This window comes from Schistocerca nitens, chromosome 3 (genome assembly GCF_023898315.1).
Source record: "Schistocerca nitens isolate TAMUIC-IGC-003100 chromosome 3, iqSchNite1.1, whole genome shotgun sequence".
Classification (NCBI taxonomy): Eukaryota; Metazoa; Arthropoda; class Insecta; order Orthoptera; family Acrididae; genus Schistocerca; species Schistocerca nitens.
This window is the reverse complement of record NC_064616.1, coordinates 632,881,734-632,900,341: the sequence shown is the minus strand read 5'-3', so window position 1 is coordinate 632,900,341 and position 18,608 is coordinate 632,881,734.

Sequence of the window (18,608 nt, the reverse complement as noted above, 5' to 3'; positions counted from 1 at the left end):
TTTCAGGTGTGCAGTGGGTCCCACCTTCCTCCTGATGGATGATAACGCACGGCCCCACCGAGCTGTCATTGTGGAGGAGTACCTTGAAACAGAAGATATCAGGCGAATGGAGTCGCCTGCCTGTTCTCCAGACCTAAACCCCATCGAGCACGTCTGGGATGCTCTCGGTCGACATATCGCTGCATGTCTTCAAACCCCTACGACACTTCAGGAAATCCGACCGGCACTGGTGCAAGAATGGGAGGCCATACCTCAGTAGCTGCTCGACCACCTGATACAGAGTATGCCAACCCATTGTGCGACCTGTGTATGTGTGCATGGTCATCATATCCCATATTGATGTTGGGGTACATGCACGGGAAACAGTGGCGTTTTGTAGCAGATGTGTTTCGGGACGGTTTTCTCAACTTATCACCAATACCGTGGACTTACAAATCTGTGTCGTGTGTGTTCCCTATGTGCCTATGCTATTAGCACCAGTTTTGTGTAGTGCCAGATTGTGTGGCACCACATTCTGAAGTTATCCTTAATTTATGAGCATGAGTGTATAACCCCATGGATGCATCACAGAACCTCTGTTACACAGTCTACATTGTATCGATATAGAATGCACTAAAAATACTGTTTGTTAGCAAAAGAAATATCTAGCAGCAGCAAGAGAGAGTTGCAAACAGCGGCTTAATACCATGTTCCTTGTCCGAATCACATTCTAAATTTAGTAATAAGGGTGATTTTATTACAAGCTCAGACAGCTGGCGATGTGCACCCACGCTTTCGGTCTATTAATACACACCCTGCGACCATAGTCTACATTCAGTGTCGCAGTATTTGTGTGGAAGACCAAGACCACTTCATTCGAAGCAATATCATACGCTGATTTATTAAGCATGTACAGTTTTTGGCGTGGATATCGTTAGCGATACTTGTGTGTGCCTGTAGAACCAAAACCGCTTTTTATGCGGGGTGACAGTAACATGGTCGATGCGATCGAGTTTGTAACATCTGTTAGCTTCATCAGACGACTACACTGCTCTTCGTAAGCGCGCTGGTACGACTCGCAGGAGAAACAAATAAGGCATGACAATCCATTGCGGATCTTCGCTCAATATTGTCTGGTGCCACCAACAATCAGTTTATAGCAAAGTATTATACTTAGTAGGTGATGCGTGATGGATCTAATGTGATCGACAGGCTTATAAAGTTAGTGTTGGGGTGTAAAGTTACTGTGGTCGTTGTTGTGACATATGAAAAGAAAATGACTATGTGTGGACATAAGGGATGTATGGATTTGATGTGCGACACTGTGATTTCAATGCACTGATAACCGTAAGGGGAAATGAAGGATTTTATGATGAAAATTATGTCCAGTCTTAAGAGGAATATGTTGTTGTTGTTGTGGTCTTCAGTCCTGAGACTGGATTGATGCAGCCCTCCATGCTACTCTCTCCTGTGCAAGCCTCTTCATCTCCCAGTACCTACTGCAGCCTACATCCTCGGAATCTGCTTAGTGTATTCATCTCTTAGTCTCCCTCTACGATTTTTACTCTCCATGCTGCCCTCCAGTACTAAATTGGTGATCCCTTGATGCCTCAGAACATGTCCTACCAACCGATACCTTCTTCTAGTCAAGTTGTGCCACAAACTCCTCTTCTCCCCAATTCTATTCAATACCTCCTCATTAGTTATGTGATCTACCCATCTAATCTTCAACATTCTTCTGTATCACCACATTTCGAAAGCTTCTATTCTCTTCTTGTCTAAACTATTTATCGTCCATGTTTCACTTCCATACATGGCTACACTCCACACAAATACTTTCAGAAACGACTTCCTGACACTTAAATCAATACTCGATGTTAACAAATTTATTTTCTTCAGAAACGCTTTCCTTGCCATTGCCAGTCTACATTTTATATCTTCTCTACTTCGACCATCATCAGTTATTTTGCTCCCCAAATAGCAAAACGTCTTTACTACTTTAAGTGTCTCATTTCCTAATCTAATTCCCGCAGCATCACCCGACTAAATTCGACTACATTCTATTATCCTCGTTTTGCTTTTGTTGATGTTCATTTATACCCTCCTTTCAAGACACTGTCCATTCTGTACAACTGCTCTTCCAAGTTCTTTGCTATCTCTGACAGAATTACAATGTCATCGGCGAACCTCTAAGTTTTTATTTCTTCTCCATGGATTTTAATACCTACTCCGAACTTTTCTTTCGTTTCCTTTACTGCTTGCTCAATATACAGATTGAATAGCATCGGGGAGAGGCTACAACCCTGTCTCACTCCCTTCCCAACCACTGCTTCCCTTTCATGTCCCTCGACTCTTATAACTGCCATCTGCTTTCTGTACAAATTGTAAATAGCTCCCTGTATTTTACCCCTGCCACCTTCAGAATTTGAAAGAGAGTATTCCAGTCAACATTGTCAAAAGCTTTCTCTAAGTCTACAAATGCTAGAAATGTAGGTTTGCCTTTCCTTAACCTTTCTTCTAAGATAAGTCATAGGTTGAGTATTGCCTCACGTGTTCCAACATTTCGATGGAATCCAAACTGATCTTCCCCGAGGTCGGCTTCTACCAGTTTTTCCATTTGTCTGTAAAGAGTTCGTGTTAGTATTTTGCAGCTGTGACTTATTAAACTGATAGTTCGGTAATTTTCACATCTGTCAACACCTGCTTTCTTTGGGATTGGAATTATTATATTCTTCTTGAAGTCTGAGGGTATTTCGCCTGTCTTATACATCTTGCGCACTAGATGGTAGAGTTTTGTCAGGACTGGCTCTCTCAAGGCCGTCAGTAGTTCTAATGGAATGTTGTCTACTCCCAGGGCCTTGTTTCGACTCAGGGCTCTCAGTGCTCTGTCAAACTCTTCACGCAGTATCGTATCTCCCATTTCGTCTTCATCTACATCCTCTTCCATTTCTATAATATTGTCCTCAAGTACATCGCCCTTGTATATACCCTCTATATACTCCTTCCACCTTTCTGCTTTCCCTTCTTGGCTTAGAACTGGGTTTCCATCTGTGCTCTTGATATTCATACAAGTGGTTCTCTTTTCTCCAAATGTCTCTTTAATTTTCCTGTAGGCAGTATCTATCTTACCCCTAGTGAGATAAGCCTCTACAGCCTTACATTTGTTCTCTAGCCATCCCTGTTTAGCTATTTTGCACTTCCTGTCGATCTCATTTTTGAGACGTTTGTATTCCTTTTTGCCTGCTTCATTTACTGCATTTTTATATTTTCTCCTTTCATCAATTAAATTCAATATTTCTTCTGTTACCCAAGGATTTCTACTAGCCCTCGTCTTTTTACCTACTTGATCCTCTGCTGCCTTCACTATTTCATTCCTCATTTCTTTCCTCCATTCCTGTCAATTGTTCCCTTATGCTCTCCCCGAAACTCTGTACAAGTTCTTTCAGTTTATCCAGGTCCCATCTCTTTAAATTCCCACCTTTTTGCAGTTTCTTTAGTTTTAATCTACAGTTCATAACCAATACATTGTGGTCAGAGTCCACATCCTCCCCTGTAAATGTCATACAATTTAAAATCTGGTTCCTAAATCTTTGTCTTACCATTATATAATCTATCTGAAACCTTTTAGTATGTCCAGGGTTGTTCCATGTATACAACCTTGTTTCATTATTCTTGAACCAAGGGTTAGCTATGATTAAGTTATGCTCTGTGCAAAATTCTACCAGGCGGCTTCCTCTTTCATTTCTTAGCCCCAATCCATATTCATCTCCTACGTTTCCTTCTCTTCCTTTCCCTACACTCGAATTCCAGTCACCCATGACTATTAAATTTTCATCTCCCTTCACTACCTGAATAATTTCTTTTATCTCATCATACATTTCATCAATTTCTTCATCATCTGTAGAGCTAGTTGGCATATAAACTTGTACTACTGTAGTACAAGTACTACTGTAGTAGAGGGATATATATATTGATATTTCCAGAGCCACAGCTATCGGGAGAAGGTATTTCCAATACTTCCACACATTGTCGAATGTCATCAGATTGGGAGTGCAACCGTAATATTTAATTGTGGTTACAGCGCTAAATATGTTTCTCGTTTCCTAGGACGACGCCATTTGGCGTGTGGGGTTGCGTGGTGGAGGTAGTGTGTGGCCAAAACGAATGGGCATTTCCGCATTAAGGCAGTCGTGAGCGGTGGACTCAAAGAAATGCTCCAGCCAGCTTGCCGACAGCTGTAGGGGCAGGTCCCAGCAGCCGCACTCTCTGAATAGTAAAATAGCAGACTAATACACAGTATGTGTTGGACTGCCTCCAGAATCAAGTGTGTTGCCGGTATTCTCTGTGGTAAATTGAGTGCTTCAGTATCGATCACTGCCATGTGTTCCCGCTGGACGTATTGATAACATCCAAATCACTACCACTCCAATCACCTCTGGATGCCCACCATGGCTGGGGATAATAATAAACAGTATGTGTTGGACTGCCTCCACAATTACGTGTGTTGCTGGTATTCTCCACGGAAAATTGAGTGATTCAACAATTACGTGTGTTGCTGGTATTCTCCGTGGAAAATTGAGTGATTCAGTATCGATCACTGCCATGTATTGCCGCTGGACATATTGATAACATCCAAATCACTACCACTCCAATCACTTCTGGATGCCCTCCATGGCTGGGGATGGTGCACTCTAGCATGCAAGCACGTCCACGGCTGCGGCCACTGCGGTAGTTTTCACCGACCTGTAAGTGTTGGCGCCAGCGGCATTTGAGGTGATTGGTGCACTGTGTGTAGTCATTGCGACATGAGCGTGTGGGACGTGCCAGTTTTTCAGCAATCTCGAAATCTAGCCATGACAACTACTGCTACGGACTGGATCATGGTTTAAGTCTGGCGTGTTTAGTGCTTATCAATACATCACAATGGATCTGTCTTGAATGTAGAGGAGAGAACGAATTTAGGAATTCTATAGTGCTTTAAAAAGCCAATCGTAACGTGAAATTCCCAGTTGATCATTTTATTGTTTCGAATAGTTGTACTGTGAGCACACACCTGTCGATCCCCTCCTGCAAACTGTTTAAGGACATAGCATGCAACTGAGCTGAAATTTGATTTTTTGAGCTGCCTCCAACGTAATGGACTTCCTACCAGATGACCTAAGTGTGTCAGTACCCACTGATAGGAAGCAAGGGGAAAAATCTGGATGGTTGCAGGATCAAATCCCACCAAGTGTTTCAGTCCTAGTAACCACCAATAGGAAGCAAGGAAAAACTGCCCCACAGAGAGGATATCGATTTAATTAATTAGTAAATCAATCTGATCGAGTGAGAGAATATTTCCGAGACATCCACAGCTGTGGGTTTACCAGGTAAACACTGCTTTGTTTACAGTTCAATATGACCACAGCACATGCAGGCCAGATGGTAGCACGTGTTGGGTCATGGCCCCTTGAGAGAGAGAGAGTGAGAGTGAGAGTGAGAGTGAGTGAGTGAGAGGGTATGTGTTTCAACAGGAATTTGCCAGGAATCAATATCAAGTGGTTACCGCCACCTGACGCTTTTGTTTGGGTATTAGCGCGAGATCTGGTCTGTCAGTTGTGGGACCTGAGCAGTTGTTGTGCAGCCCATGTGTGTGGGAGCAGCAAAGCATTCGGCCCAGCGTTGGTGCGAAAGATTTTTAAAAGTGCAATTACGCATGATGAGTTATGTTGATAGTATACTTTTGCATTTGAGTAAAAAAAAGCGTCGCAACTGTTTAAATATTCCATACGCCTTGTGGCCCTCAAAATGTTTAAATAAATAGTATTCCATACACTGCAGTTAATTTCCTGAAAAAATTCTTTAAATAAATAAGTAAATGATATTCCAAACGCTGCCTTGTCTCCCATAAATTGTTTAAATAAACAATACTCCACTGATTGTCTTGTCTACCTGAAATCGTTTAAGCAATATTCTGTACACTGCAATCGATTTCCCGACATATTCTTTAAATAAATAAATAAATTGTATTCCATATACTGAATTATATCAAATAAATTGTTAAATAAACAATATTCCACACACTGCTTTGGCTATCAGAAATTACTGAAACAATATTCCATACACTGCAATCGATTTCCTGCCAAATGGCCAATCAACTGAATCTTTTTCCCGCCAATTTCCAGATGGGGGATGGGAAGGGGTGGGCTGGGATTTTCCACAGAGCTTGAGGAGTTCATTAATTGATCGATTTAATTAATTATTCAATCAAATTGATAGAATGGGAGTGGGCTATTCGAATAACTCAGGCGTGGAAGTGTACTTGTATTGGCGAGGGGAGTTCCCAGAGGGGAGGAGATGACGAGGTGGAGGGGTTGGAGGAGGGGAAGGGGAAGGGGTGGGGAGGGGAGGGGAGGGAAGGGGGAGGAGGAGGGGGTGGGAGGGTTGGGGGTTTCTTGGAAGGCCTGATTATTCCCTGAGGGGCATAATCCACTTAACAGACCAGCAGTTCAAGGATCTGTGAATCAAAAGAGAACAATAGGTTTGCTTCTTTATGTATGCTTGCCCCTGAATGTATGCAACCCACACTAACAAATTGTGCTCCTCCTGGCCTTGCCCTACTACTGTTGGCACACAAGAGAGGTGTGTCCCCACTGTCTGTAGTCACCTTTAAAGCCTTGTCTACATGTATTATTTTTCATCAGTCTTGCTTGGTCATGCAAGACTGACGACAGGACTGACACAAATCGTGCAGCTACTCCATTCAAACTTCGGCTCAGTGTTTTCCTCAGTCATTCCGAAATCATCAGGGAGAAAACAATGTTAGTGACGACAGTTGCACTATATGTTCTTAAGCTGAACAAGAAGAGAAAGTCTGCATGTTGTTCACGATGGTCCCAAGATTGGTTATTGAAGAAAGGGACATTCTCCCTTGCGAACTATGGCAGGAACCAGAAGACTGATGTAATTACAGGGTGTCCAGAAAGGGACTCCCTGATTTCAAAATTAAATATCTCGAAAACAAAGATCGATAGAGGAATGCAGTAAACCCTATGTTTATTGTGAAAGCTGTAAGAAGTTTATACAGCAGTTTGAAATAATAATTACAAAAGCTGCTAACTGATGGCGCTGTAATCGCCATACGTAATGCCTAGTATAAATAGTGATCCGAAGCCCAGAGCGATCAGTTCGGTTAGCGTACCGAACGAAGAGATTAAAACCATGTACTCCATTGAACAACGCGTTTTTCTGGTGCTAGAGTACCACAGGTTAGAAGAGAGTCCTACGGCATCAAGGCGAAGTTTTCAAGCACGATTTAATGTTCCAAAAGGACCCAATGCGAAAACCATTCGTAGGCTCTTCGCAAAATTTCAACGAAATGGCAGCGAAACTGATGATCTAGTGGGGCATGTTGGCCGCAAGTAAACCGCATTTACGCCTGAAAATATCGCCACAGTTTCTGGAATTATTCAGCGAAATCCAATGTCATCTGTCCGTAGAATTGCATCTGAGACTGGTTTGAAGCGTTCCAGCACGCAGAAAATACTGAGTAAGAGCCTACACATGTTTCCATTCAAAATTCAAACGCACCAGGCCATACCCGTACGAGCTGTGCAACAAAGGGTTGCCTTTGCTAATGAGATGCTCACAATTATTGATAGCGAACGATTTGATGTTGGTTCCATCTGGTTTACAGATGAAGTACACTTCCACCTGAATGGATACGTGAATAAGCAGAACTTGCGATTTTGGGGTTCCGAAAAGCCATATTAGTGTGAAGCGAAACCCCTCTATTCTCCTAAAGAAACTGTGTGGGCTGCAGTATGTAGCAGAGGCATTATTGGCCCTTTTTTCATTCGAGAAACGGTCACTGGTGCAAGTTACGTTGCAATTTTGGAACAATTTGTCGCCACACAGCAAGCGTTAGAGGATCGACCAGGTACTGAATGGTTTATGCAAGATGGAGCCCGACCACATCGGACCAAACGAGTGTTTCGCTTTCTTGAGGAATACTTTGGGAATCGAGTCATTGCTTTGGAATATCCCAAATTTACTGGTGCAGGCATGGATTGGCCTCCATATTCACCAGATTTGACTCCCTGTGACTTTTTTTTGTGGGGCACAATGAAAGACATGGTCTACCCGAAGCAACCCGCCACGCTGGACGAGCTTGAATCGGCGATCTCTGTGGCATGTGAATCCATTTCGGTTGAGACGCTACGAAATGTGATGGCGAATTTCATTCTTCGTTTGCGCCACCTCTGTAGTGCCAATGGTGAACATTTTGAAAACATTGTAATGTGATTGTTTGCAAAGATTGTTTTCATACGATTATTTCACTTATGTATGCTGATATGAGCTGTACAGCGTACAGCGCCATCTGTTAGCAGCTTTAGTAACTATTATTTTAAACTTCTGTATAAACTTCTTACAGCTTTCACAATAAACATACCGTTTACTGCATTCCTCTATCGATCTTTGTTTTCGAGATATTTAATTTTGAAATCAGGGAGCCCTTTTCTGGACACCCTGTAGAAACATACTGTAAACTGCTCGAACAGTCCACGGGTATACTGCCGTTTCATAGGGTCCAACGGGCACAATATTTCGGTGATCAGACATGTCGCCATCGTCAGGTGCGCTGACGAACTGAGCTCCTGAGGGCGGGCGGGCGATTTAAATCCCCTCCCCCATGGGCCACTCACTTCGCCGTCCGCGCCCGCGCACCGGCGGTCGCGAAGACGTGGGCATCGGAATCTGTCGTAGCGTCGATGTGCTTGCTACGTCCGCCCTGGTCGCCAGTTCGTACTTCTTGCTGAGAGTCTTCTTAATTACATTCAATGCCGGGTCCCAAGCCTTGCTGAGATTGCAGCCGCAATCTCGGTTGATAAGATCTTCCCTGGTGCGAGTTCCAGTAGCCTCCCTTATAACGCTGTCCCAATATTTAAGAGGTCTGAGCCAGGATCTTGGTACGCTCATAATCCATCTCGTGGTTCTCGGATAAACAATGCTCTGCTACCGCCGACTTATTTGGATATTTCAGTCGAGTGTGCCTTTGATGTTCTCGGCAACGATCTTCGATGGTGCGTATTGTTTGTCCGATATAAGTCTTCCCACACTCACAGGGAATTTGGTATATGCCGGCCTTCCTCAAACCGAGGTCATCTTTCACACTTCCCAGTAATGCTCGTGTTTTATAGGGCGGGCAAAAGACGGTTTTAACTCGGTGTTTCTTTAATATACGGCCGATTTTCCCCGATAGTGCGTCATTATACGGAATAAAGGCAGTGGCTACCTTTTGTTCCGTGACTTCATCCGTCTCCACAGGTTGTGCTGTGGTGGTGGGACGGGGAGTGCATCTAATCTGCCATTCCGAGTACCCGTTTTTTCGGAACACTGTTTTGAGGTGTTCCAATTCCTGGGGCAGATTCTCTGCATCTGAGATGCTGCGCGCCCTGTGTACTAGTGTTTTTAGTACTTCATTCCTCTGAGAAGGGTGGTGGCAGCTGTCTGCATGCTGATACAGGTCAGTGTGCGTTTTGTTCCTGTACACACCGTGGCTCCGGGTACCATCAGCTCTTCTCTTGACCATGACGTCCAGGAATGGTAATCTTCCTTCTGCTTCGGTCTCCATAGTGAATTTGACGTTTGGATGTATGGAGTTTAGGTGTGTAAGGAAATCTAGGAGCTTGTCCCTACCATGGGGCCAGATGACGAACGTGTCATCGACATAACGGAAGAAACAAGTAGGTTTCCAATTGGATGACGCCAAGGCTTCCCCCTCAAAGTACTCCATGTACAAATTCGCGACCACCGGCGAGAGTGGGCTGCCCATTACGACTCTATCTGTTTGCTCATAGTATTCCCCATTAATCAGAAAATACGTTGAGGTCAAGACATGCCTAAAGAGTTCGGTGGTCTTCTCGTCAAATTTCTGCCCAATAAGCTCGACTGACTCTCGTATAGGCACTCTGGTGAATAGTGAAACCACGTCGAAGCTTACTAGGATATCAGTGTCTTTCAGTCTGAAGTTGTGGAGATGTTTCACGAAATCCACGGAATTACGGATGGGTGAGGGTATTTACCAACATAGGGGCCAAGTAATTCAGCCAGATATTTTGCCAGCAAGTAAGGAGGTGCCCTAATGTTGCTGACAATCGGGCGCATAGGTACTCCCTCTTTGTGGACCGTAGGGAGTCCATAGAGTCTTATATCGGACAAGCAATACGCACCATCGAATATCGTTGCCGAGAACATCAAAGGCACACTCGACTGAAATATCCAAATAAGTCGGCGGTAGCAGAGCACTGTTTGGCCGAGAAACACGAGATGGATTATGAGCGTACCAAGATCCTGGCTCAGACCTCTAAATAGTGGGACAGCGTTATAAGGGAGGCTACTGGAATTCGCACCAGGGAAGATCTTATCAACCGAGATTGCGGCTGCAATCTCAGCAAGGCTTGGGGCCCGGCATTGAATGTAATTAAGAAGACTCTCAGCAAGAAGTACGAACTGGCGACCAGGGCGGACGTAGCAAGCACATCGACGCTACGACAGATTCCGACGCCCACGTCTTCGCGACCGCCGGCGCGCGGACGGCGAAGTGAGTGGCCCGCGGGGGGAGGGGATTTAAATCGGCCGCCCGCCCTCAGGAGCTCAGTTCGTCAGCGCACCTGACGATGGCGACATGTCTGATCACCGAAATATTGTGCCCGTTGGACACTATGAACCGGAAATATACCCGTGGACTGTTCGAGCAACAAATATGCCGGGGAAACTGAAGAATCACATACTGTAAATTGTTAGCGCTTGTGACACCAGAAATTGAAAAAGCCCCCATGAGAGACTCACCACAACACTACGGTTTTTAGCGACTGGCAGGAACTAAAACGACTTAAAATTTATTACTATAATTTCAAAACAAGCTTTGAGCCACATTATACTAGAATCCTTTGAAGCAACATATGATGTTGTGAAAATGGAATATTTGAAGGTAAGTAAATGAAAAGTACAAATGTTTTGCCTCCTGAATGAAGAGTTTAGTGAAAATAAATGGAGATTAAACAAAAATAGAATAACATTAACAACTTACGATTTTAAACAAAAATTTTAAGAAAACATTAACTGCTTGAAAAATTAAGCTAAAAAATAAAATATGCAGAAAATATTTTATAGTTAAATTAGTGTGAGCATAATTTTAGGTATCATTCTCTAAATTTCAAAGTACTTACAAGGGAACCTCCCCATCGCACCCCCCTCAGATTTAGTTATAAGTTGGCACAGTGGATAGGCCTTGAAAAACTGAACACAGATCAATCGAGAAACAGGAAGACGTTGTGTGGAACTATGAAAAAATAAGCAGAATATACAAACTGAGTAGTCCATACATAACATAGGCAACATGAAGGAGAATGTAAGCTAAGGAGCGCCGTGGTCTCGTGGTTAGCGTGAGCAGCTGCGGAACTGGAGGCCCTTGGTTCAAGTCTTCCCTCGACCCTCGAGTGAAAAGTTTAGTTTTTTTTTTTAATTTTCAGACAATTATTATCTGTCCGTCCGTCCGTCCGATGCGAGGTAACTGCGCCATAGTATGGGGACGCTACACCTAAACAAAGATCGAAACTGTTGCTTCCATTTGTTGCAGTTTATGTTACAAACTCTTATGTTTTCATCAGTTTTTTGGTAGTGATTGTCACATCCACAAGAAAACCTAAATCGGGCAAGGTAGAAGAATCTTTTTACCCATTCGCCAAGTGTACAAGTTAGGTTGGTAAACAACATATTCCTGTCATGTGACGCACATGCCGTCACCAGTGTCGTGTAGAATATATCAGACGTGTTTTCCTGTGGAGGAATCGGTTGACCTATGACCTTGCGATCAAACGTTTTCGGTTCCCATTGGAGAGGTACGTCCTTTAGTCTAATAATCGCACGGTTTTGCGGTGCGGTCGCAAAACACAGACACTGAACTTATTACAGTGAACAGAGACGTCAATGAACGAACGGACGGATCATAGCTTTGCGAAAATAAAGAAATTAAACTTTTCACTCGAGGGAAGACTTGAACCAAGGACCTCTCGTTCCACAGCTGCTCATGCTAACCACACGACCACAGCGCTCCTGAGCCCACATTATCCTTGATGTTGCCTATCTTGCGCATGGACTACTCAGTTTGTATATTTTGCTTATTTTTTTCATAGTTCCACACAACTTCTTCCTGTTTTCTCGATTGATCTGTGTTCAGTTTTTCAAGGCCTATCCACTGTGCCAACTTATAACTAAATCTGAGGGGGGTGCGATGGGGAGGTTCCATTGTTAGAAATTCCTAGTAAGCTTGAGGTATCATCTATATTTATTGAATTATTGTTTGAACTAGTAATAGGCTGAACAGTGTGACTGGGATGTGAATAGCCTATTGTGCTACAGGACAGGTCTGACTAATAATTATAAGGAAAAATGTGTTATGAGTGTTAAACTCTGTCATCCGGAAGAACCACTACAACAACTGCAAAGTCCTTTGTTAATGCTTCCAGTTCAGCTTCAAAAATAACATCATCAATGTGTTTTCTTGCAAATATATGTTGGTTCTTTTTAAGATCACGTAATTCATACACTATATACTTTCCATAAGCATTAAATTCATCGCCAGAACGAATGGCTTTCAACTACTTACTAGCTAGGTTAAGTGCGTCCAAAGTTGAAGCATTGCTTTTAATCTGGTTTCTCTTTCTTTTGCTAAATTATCAGTCACTAGACAGTGGTGTGTCAAAGCTTGATACACTTTTTCTCCCAGGTTGCACTCTTCACTCTCTTGGTGTTAGATAATGGGTAAATTCAGCATGTGTTGGCGATTCTTTTTCATTTACCAATTCTTGTTGCTCTTCCTCCCAATTAAAATAAAACAAATCTGTTTATTTTTTGCGTTCCACAAAACAAAAGCAAAAAGGAACATTTGTTTAACTTTCACTATTGTTTGACTGCTCCAGTCTTTCTGGTGAAAATGTGTGAAAGAAGGACAAATTTATTTGTAATATTTATGTTAGAATCTCAGTGATTTATTTTCTTTGGTTCTCACAACTTTTTTGCTGTGTGCATTTTCTTTGCAGTCCAGTATCTTTGTATTACTATTGTATGTATCCATTCTTCCCAATATGTTGTGTGTGTAATTGTGCATCAAATAAACATCCAAGTTCATCACGTTCGATATATTATTTGTTATCTCAGAAATAAGTAGTTGCAACAGGTTATGGGCCCAGGAACGCAAGACAGATAATATTTTGTAAAAAGTTACTATCGGACACGAAATAATAATTTAAATACGATCGTGCTACGTGCGAGGGAAGAGAAAAATAACTTAACCTCAAGATGGAAAGTGAGATCGTCCGCATAAACGAGCTCAGAGGTGTCGAAAATTGACTGCCTGGAAGTTTCAAGTGTGCATAGTGTTGAAATCACATAATGTTTGGACAGTTATTGATGGTTTGTATAATTTGACTGAAGAAACATCCGGTAATGCTGTATATGACAAGTGAGTTGCAGCCTGGGCGAAGTGTGACACAACAGCTCAACGAATTATCGCGATGTCAGTTGAAGAAAAAACAATGCTGCATATTATGAACTGCATACCATCAAAAGAAATGTGGGACAAGCTAGTGTCTACTTACGAACAAAAATCTGGAAGCAGTGTGTACGTGCTACTGCAACAGTGGTATAGTGTGCAGAAGAAAGCAACAGATGACATAGTGACTCATATTGCTAGAACTGAAAATCTTGCACATCACTTGCAGGTTCTTGGTGAGCAAATACAGGAGCAAATGATTGTTACAAAAATTTTGATGACTTTACCAGTGGCATAGAAATATTTTGTGAGTGCATGGCAAGTGAACGAACACTTAGTAATCTGATCTCCAGACTTGCCATTGAGGAAAATAGAAGAAATGTAAGTGATCAAGGCGAAAGCGCAGCATATGCAGCAAACAATATCTCTCATTAAAAAACTGTGGTAAAAAACACAACCATTTTGGAAAATCTTCCACTTGTCACCATTGTCATAAGGCAGGGCACTGGTTTCGTGACTGCAAAAAGCGAAAAGCCATAATTGCAAACCAGTCTTCACCCAGTGGAGAAGCTCTCATTGGAGAAGCAATGTTTGGTGTAAGTGATTCAGATACAACAGGAGAAGCATGGTATATGGATTCAGGAGCAACTGACCACATGTCCAATCAATGTTCTTGATTCACCACCTATGAAGAATTTCCAGAGGCAAGACATTCCTGCTCTTGGATCTGGAAACATTAATATTCTGGCCTATACGGGAAAGGAATGGAAGGAGAAGCACATTAGCAAGGTTTTGTATGTTCCAGAGTTGACCGACAATCTGTTCTCTTTGGGTGCTGCCCTCGATAAAGGTATGACACATCAATCTGACAATAGAATGTGTAAATTTTTAAAGAACGAAAGTGTTGTTACAGTGGGAGAGAGACATGACACGCTGTTTAAAATGAACTTTAAGGTCGTGACAAATCGTGCGTATTGTACAAATGTTGCTGCATGTGAACCTCTTTTTCTGTGGCACACGAGGATGGCACATCAGAATATTGTGCAAGTTAAGCAAGTTTTGTCAAGTGCTAACATAAATTTCCGAGATCAGAAGTTTCAGTGGGAAGACTGCATTATTAGTAAAATGAGCAAACTGCCATTTTCATCCAGTGGTACAAAATCAAAGCAAATAGGCGAGATTGTACATTCAGATTTGTGTGGTAAAATGTAAGAATTCTCTCTGGGTGGTGCAAAATATGACTATAGTCACTAGAGAATGATGTACAGTATCAAGAATAAATCGGACATAGCTGAATGTTTGGAAAATTTCTTTACAGTGAGTGAGAAACATTTGTGCAGAGCCATAAAGACATTAAGAACAGATAATGGATTATATTTTGTAATGAAGTGGTCGCCAGTTTGATTAACCAGCATGACATCTTGCATCAGAAAACAGTGCCATACAGTCCACAACAGAATGAAGTCATTGAAAGGGAAAATACAACTGTTGTCGAGTTAGACAGGACGTGTATGCATGCAGGTGCACTGCCGACTGAACTGTGGGCAGAAGCTGTGAATTATGCAGTATTCACACTCAACTGGACTGAAACACGTAAAGAAAGGGTAATTGTGCCATGCGAGCTGAGGCTAGGGAAGAAACCAAGCTTAAAAATCCTCAGAACTTTTGGTGAAGAAATTTATGTCCATGTTCCTAAAGAGAAGAGGCAAAAATGGGATGCAAAGGCTAAAAATGGGTATTTTGTTGGCTATGACCAAAGCACAAAAGGTTATCATGTGTGGTGTCCAGACCTGTGACAAGTAAAAGTCCACAGAGATGTTACTTTTACAGTGAAACTGTTTAAGGACAACTGCACCAAAAGTGAAACATCAACACCAAGAGCAGTGAACTTTCTCATACCTGAAAATAGTTTATCATCTGTAGAAGCCAACCTTCAAACTATTCCTGTGGGGCGGGATTCTAGAGAAGCATGTGAACAAAGAGACAATGATGCACATTTTGATAATATTAGTAAACGGGAAGCAGTAGCTGATGAAGCTGTTCAGTCTGATAGGAAATATCGATTAAGAGATCGCAGATCATTAGGATTGCCAGCAAGATACGAGAACCATGTATCCTTTTTAGATATTGATGAACCAGAAACATATGACGATGCAGTTACGTGTGATGAGGCATAAAAGTGGAAAGATGCTATAAAAGATGAAAGTAATTCCTTGGAAGCTAACCAAACCTGGACATTAGTGGATCTACCTGTACATCACCAAATCATTGATAACCATTGGGTGTACAAAATCAAGTATTCTAACAGTGATGATGCTCCACATTTCAATGCTAGACTTGTGGCTAGAGGTTACAAGCAAGTTGCAGGTATAGATTATCTGGAAACATACAGTCCAGTGACTAGATTTGACTCACTTTGTATAGTATTATCCATTACATCGTCCAGAAACACGTGTCTTGAACAATTTGATGGGCTAACTGCTTTTCTGTATGGAAATTTAGCAGAGAACATTTATATGAATCAGCCAAAAGGTTTCGAATATGGGACTAACCGTGTGTGTAAACTAAATCGAAGCTTTTATGGCCTGAAACTAGCTTTCAAGTGCTGGAACCAACATTTCACAACAATTTCATGCAAGTTTGGACTTCAGCCAACAAATGCAGATCCATATGCATTCACCAATCAGGATACAAATAATCCATTAACCTTGGCAGTACATGTGGATGATGGTCTGATAGCTGCTTAAGATCCCTCTACCATTAACCTTTTGCTTAGTGAACTACAAAGAGAATTTGACATCAGATTCAGAAAATTGGATACGTACTGGGACCTGCAGGTAGAACGATTAGCAGATCTCTCTATTTTTCTGCATCAAGAACTTTATACCATGAAGGTTTTACGCCACTTCAGGATGGAGGATGCTAACCCTGTAACAGTACCTGCAGACCATCATCATCATCAGATGTGTGCTGACTTGCATAAAAGGGGGGAGAAGGACATGTCCAATGTCCCATATAGGCAAGCTGTGCGTAGTCTGATGTATTTGTCAATAGGAACACATCCAGACATCACTTTCACAGTCAACAGTGTCAGTCAGCATCTCTAGAAACCAATGAAAATGAATTGGCAGTGCTGTGAAAAGGATCCTGAAATATGTTAAATGGACTATGGACTATGGACTTTATTTTCCTTCAAAGCAGGAGAATCACCTCCATGCCTACAGTGACGCAGACTATGCTGGTGATGCAGAAACTAGGAGATCAACAACTGGTACGTTGTTAAAGCTCAATGAATCCACTATTACTTGGGCCTCAACAAAGCTGAGAGTGGTAGCACTTTCTACAACTGAGGCTGAATACATTGCAGCCAGTCAGACAGTGAGAGAAATTGTTTGAGTGAAAAGTTTGCTCAGTGACTTGGCTTTGTTTAACAAAATAAAAACAACTTTGAACATTGACAATTTAAGTGCAGTTAAACTTATTAAAAATCCAGAGTTTCATCAAAGAAGTAAGCATATTGATGTACGTTATTGCTTTGTGTGCCATAAGAATAAGGAGAATGAGTTTGTACTAGAGCATGTTCCATCCAAGGACCAGCAGGCTGATTTACTAACCAAGCCATTACCAAAGGTGACACTTCAGATGCAGATGAAGATGCTGAACATCTAAAGCATTCAGGATATTTGTGAGAAGCTTCTCAACACTTAATAATAAATTTGAGTCCTCTTCCAGTGGGAGTGTTGAAAATGTGTGAAAAAATGACAAATTTATTTGTTATATTTATGTTAGAATCTCAGTGATTTATTTTCCTTCATTCTCACAACTTTTTTTGCTCTGTGCATTTTCTTTGCAGTCCAGTATCTTTGTATTGTTATTGTGCATGTCCATTCTTCACAGTATGTTGTGTGTGTTTGTGCATCAAATAAATATCCAAGTTCATCATGTTCGATATATTACTAGTTATCTCCGAAATAAATAGTTCCAACATCCAGCCTTTCTTTGTTTTCAGTTTCCAAAGAGCGAAAAAGAATGGACAAACATAGCAACATGAAATGCCAGTTTCCTCATTGCCTTGGTGCAGTTGATGGGGTAAGAATCACACCAAGAAGGCATAGTGGATAGTGTTATTTTAATCACAAAAACAACCACAGCATTGTGCTATAAACAGAGTTAAGCATGAGTTTGCACACAAGTAACAATGAGATGCAATAATGCAGTACTCAAGATAAATACAGGTAAACAGAGTCATAAAAAGCTTGGTATGATGACATAATCGAATAGCATGAGTACCAAAATCAGTGTGTGAAATCAGAAACGTATACCGTAAAATGGGGTGACTTTGTGACAAGTTTTGCATGTTTTCACTCGTACACTGATCAATTTTTAACATAAACTGAAACGGATGGCATCATAAGATAGCTACAACCTTCCTTTACAAGATAATGTGTTCAAAAAATTTGTATCTTTTTTATGAACGACTATATAAAGGGAAAACTCTGTCACAAAGTCACCCCACCATGTGGGGTGACTTTGTGACAACATTGTTTTTGGGTTACAAAGTATGGGAAAAAAATAATGTCACAATTTTGACCAATCAAAAAGTATATTTAATCAATGTACATGTGTTTGATGCTTTGGTAGAGCTACATCATTTTTACAAGTGATGAAAAAGGAGCTCCCCAATCTAGATTTTTCACCTCAAAGAACCCTCGCTTTCCTACCGGTCTTGGGGGGTCGATAGTGTACAAAACTTCTTCTTTGGAGTACAGAATAGCATCTTCTTTAGTAGGCCACTTCCAGAACATCTTGGTCCTCTCCATAACGCTGACAATGTAGCCCTCTTGTTTTTCTTCAGTCGCCCTTCCTGGAAAAAGTTTCCCTTCAAAGTTCACCACTACAAAATCATCCACTTTGAAAACGTTTTTTTCAGGAGCCATGCTGTCGATTCCCAAGACGTCTTTATCATTTGGAATCACATTTGTGGGAGACATTTCAGGTTCTGAATCCTCCAAACAGCTGAAAGATTCATCCAGCACGTCGGGGTCACTGGGATCCTCATCCGTCCAGTTCCTCTCTCTGCTGTTGTCTTCATCTG